The following is a 4,701-nucleotide window of genomic DNA, read 5'->3' as shown; positions in this document are numbered from 1 at the left end:
TTGAGGGATAGCCTGCACACACACAGAGGGGAGATTACTCATTGAGGGATAGCCTGCACACACACAGAGGGGAGATTACTCGTTGAAGGATAGCCTGCACACACACAGAGGGCAATTATTCATGTATCATAGAGACTAAAGAAGTTTAACGTTTATGAAATCCACCTTGGCAGAGGTATGAAGAAAAGTAAAAGTCTAATGAGCATTACATGTCATTGAATGAATTGCTGACACATTTCTGAAAGCTGTCTGTAGCCTTACATTACACATTGTATATCTGTGACCTAGATGACTCAAGACAAGTCACAATAAATCAGGTACAAGAATGACACCAGAAGATCCATTGCTTTCAACTTTAAAGACTGTAAATCTTAGCTTCATAAACAAAAGTACTAGTTTTTAAGGAAAAGTACAAGTAAGACCATTATATAAAATGTGGGGCTAGAGCCACGGCTTAGTGGCTAAGAGCATTTCTTGATCTTGCCGAGGACCTGGGTTCAATTCTCAGCACCCACATGATGGCTCACAACCACCCTTCTTCACTCCAGTTCCATGACTCTATAACATCTGTGAGTGCCACACGTGCATGCGGTACACACACCACAATACATGCAGGCAAACACTCTTACACATAAATAAGTAAAAAAAAAAATGACAGTCAAATCTGGAAATGCCCTCATTTCCAGTGGGTCAAATATTGAATATTTTACACACGTTCATAATCTTGACTTACAGATATACAAACTAATATGCTCAAAGTGGTAACTGGCTAATATATGTGTAATATGATTTATCTTTTATAAAAGGTATGCATATAGTTAAATATAGGATTATATGTATGGTGTGTGTGTAAGCTAGAAAGACATGCAAAAATGTTGTAATTGTTGAAATTACAGGATTATACTGGAAAGGGAGATAATTACTTTTTTATAGTGTTTGAATTTTCATGAAAAGCCTTCTTCCTTACCATAATGTATCGAAGTATACTTTCTTTGAATCCCTGTGTTGAAGTTCCAACTCCCATTGTCTCAGACTCTGGTCTTATTTGAAATTAGGGTCGCTTTAATATTTAATTAGGTACGACAAGGTCATTTTGTGGTAAGTGTCCTAATAATGGGAAATACTTTCTGGTAGCATCCTACATACAAGGACATGGAGTAAGGAAGGTTCATGGGAAATACTTTCTGGTAGCATCCTACACACAAGGACATGGAGTAAGGAAGGTTCAGCTTTCTGCTTGCTTACCCTCACTCTCAAGGCCAGTTTACCTATTCTGCTGCTGAAGCAGTACTTCCTTGTGTCAGAATCAACCTCCCTAAGATTCCAACTTAGATGGAAGACCAGATGAGACATGCAACCTCAGGGACTGACCAACTACTGGAATCTTGGCCTTTCCACTGGGAGACAGCCATTGTTCTATTGTGGGACTAGCTGGACCGTAACCTGTAAGCCACTTATATACATTTATATCAATATGCATACTACAAATGGATATATAAATATGCACATATACAAATGAATGTACAAATATGCATATGTGGATGAATATATGAGTATATATGTATATGAATGTATAATATATATGAATGAGTATAGACTGAATATATAGAATGAATATATATATATGTATATATACACACAATCTATACATGCCCTATATATACACACACTTCACACACACACAGAGATACACACATACACATAGATACACACAGACACATACTCTCACATTATATATATATATATATATATATATATATATATATACATATACATATATATATACACTCTACATATATACTACATACACACATACTACACACAGAAATACATTCACACACAGACACGCGCATACAGAGGAGATGCAGACACATATACACACAGATACACACACAGACATACACACATGCATAACAATAATAATCAAAGAAAAGGAGACCATGAAAGGGAGTAAGGGCCAGGGGACATAGATGGGGTTGAAGGGAGGAAAGGGAAGATGTATATGTAGGAATCATATTTTAATTAAATTCAAAAGGCAAGTTAAAAAAACAAAAACAACAAAAGAACCATCCTTAGGGGAAAGTATGAAAGCTTTTAGCTTTTGATAGAAATCTTTTGACTCTATACTCAGTTTGCATAATTTAACAGTCCATTATTGCATTAAAAAGTTCATTTTCCTAAAGCTTAAATAGATTGAATGAAATTTCTGTATGGGGAAACATTTAAAATGGAGGGGAAAAAATGAAGACTGTTTGACACCATTGGCATAGGTTCCTTACAGAAGAAACATTTCAGTACAGCAAAGCAGTGTGCTGGTCAGCACTTTAGCTGAACCATGGACTGAGAGAAGTCAGTTGCTAGGGAAGGGCTATAATCACCCTTTAAAGGATAAGCCCCACATTTTCTCAGTGCTGTGCATAAGGACACTATTACTGTTTGTCAGGACACTTTACATTTGTTTTGTAACAAATCTGTGTATTTCACCCCTGCTACAATCTGCCACAATGTAAACATCTGTAAGGTTAGAGGTTCATGTTGGCAACATGTTAACACCATAGACTATCAAGAAGCAGAACTGAACTCTAATGTGACCACAGGCTGATGTATAATAACATGACTACAGACTCATACTGATGTACCAATGCAGTTTCTCTGACTGGCCACCTGGACCATCGGTGTGGAATGCTGACTCTAGGAGGCTGCATAAGTGAGGAGGTGGGAAGAGGGGCTTGTCGTTAGAACTCTGCACTTTCTCTGTTCAGATTTGCTGTGGAATTAGAATTATTTTTAGTGACTAAAGTCTTGGGATCACTTGAAGTATTACTCTTCTTTGCTTCTTTATGTTTAGTGTCTTTAAGATTGGTGTACATATGTATGTGTGTGTATTGCGTGTGGTATATGTGTGTGTGTGTATGTGCTGTATGTGTGGCTGTATGTGTGTGTGTGTGTGTGTGTGTGTGTGTGGTATGTACTGTGTATGGGGTGTGTATTATGTATGGTGTGTGCATATGTATATATGTGTGTATGCGTGTACTGAGAGCAAAATATCCAGTTCTTGTTTCTCCATCTTAGCTGAAATGCACCCCAGTACCCTTTTTTGCTACCATTTGTGTTGACTTAGCTTCCAAAAGTATCTCAGAGGAAATGAATTACTTTCATAATACAACCTGGCCTTTGTATGTGTAAGACAGGAGCTATCAATCTAACTTCCCTTAAGAAGTGTTAATGTTGTGAAACCTTTATAAACAATTTGCAGAACCAGACTTTGAGTCCAAATCTGAAATGGTGCTTTCTTCAACATTGTGTCTTCCTTCCAGATCTGGTGTCTTTGAGGCTTTCTGACTTTCCAGAACTCCTTCCACACACTCCTTTCTTTGAGTGTGTTGGCAGTTTGGGCTCACACAGTCTTTTCTTGGCTTCATCCTGCTCTTGGCTGATAGGTATAGAGAAAGAATGGATGATATTGGTTAAACGTACTGCATCTTCAGTTTAATGGGTTTCTTTAGCGATGTCCAGTCGTAGCAGAGACTGGAGTCAGACATCTAAGTCTTTTGGTGGTTGCGTATGATCTCTTTAGGCAGATTAGAACTCTGGCATTCTTGAGTCATGTATTTTGAGGTAGCTTTTGGTAGTTTTTCTTTAGGGTCAATAGTTAAATGTTTTTAGCTTTTCATTTATTAACAAAATGAATGATTTTCTATTTCTAAATTCCCATGTATTTCCCTTACTATGGAAAAATAAAAGTAAAATGATTATGCCATTCTTCCCATTTCCTCAGAAAGTCCTGGTGGCAGCTTACCACAGTGCAGATGAGCCCAGAAGCCGTTTTGCTTTCTAAGCATGTTCATTTCATATTCCGGACAATTATGTGAAATGTGTGGGGTTTCCTTGTCAATTTAACCTGGCCTACTTTTTAAACATAAGAAAGTGATGGTCTAGTAATCCCAAGCAATTAGTGGATGGGACTACTTCCTGAAAAATCAAATCTATAATGCAAAAGGAAGTAGACACATCAGTTTGAAATCCACTTGACAGCTTATGTTAGCTTAGCAGTTTGACAATATACTGTCCGCATTTCCTGGATAAGCTCCAGCTTTTGCCGCCTTCTTCTTCTTCTTCTTCTTCTTCTTCTTCTTCTTCTTCTTCTTCTTCTTCTTCTTCTTCTTCTTCTTCTTCTTCTTCTTCTTCTTCTTCNTCTTCTTCTTCTTCTTCTTCTTCTTCTTCTTCTTCTTCTTCTTCTTCTTCTTCTTCTTCTTCTTCTTCTTCTTCTTCTTCTTCTTCTTCTATAGTAAAGTAATGGGAAAAAGAGGAGTAGGTAAATAGTGAATAATATTTATCTATCAGGTGGGATGTACTGATGGTGGTGTTGGCGATATCTTTGATGTAGGAAATAGAAATAAAACAGAAGAGGATATATTGTCCTCTATTTCAAATAACTTATAGCCTGATTTTGTTAGTACAAAGAAAATTGTTTAAGAAGCCCAGCAGAAAAATCAAAACATGATAGGTAAAGCTGTGCACAAATGTTTTCACTGGTGCCTGCCTCCAGATTGCTCCAGTCTTACCCATGTGAGAGAATGGGGCCATCTTTAAAGTTAACTCACAAGCAAGTCATGGGACACACGACTCTCTGATCCCAGGTCCATAGCTTATACCACAGCACCTGAAGTGAAGATTCCCTGTGTTCCAGAGCAGGGTCAC

The 4,701-nt window shown here is 37.6% G+C and overlaps 1 pseudogene; it reads right to left on the bottom strand.

The window, feature by feature from the left end:
* The window catches only part of LOC110334549, a 13,599-nt pseudogene extending 10,057 nt beyond the window's left edge, over positions 1-3,542 (bottom strand).
* Between the last annotated feature and the right edge of the window lie 1,159 nt (positions 3,543-4,701).

The sequence above is a fragment of the Mus pahari genome, chromosome 17 (genome assembly GCF_900095145.1).
Source record: "Mus pahari chromosome 17, PAHARI_EIJ_v1.1, whole genome shotgun sequence".
Taxonomy (NCBI): Eukaryota; Metazoa; Chordata; class Mammalia; order Rodentia; family Muridae; genus Mus; species Mus pahari.
Note: the sequence above shows the minus strand (reverse complement) of the source record. Positions and strands in the feature narration are given on the sequence as shown.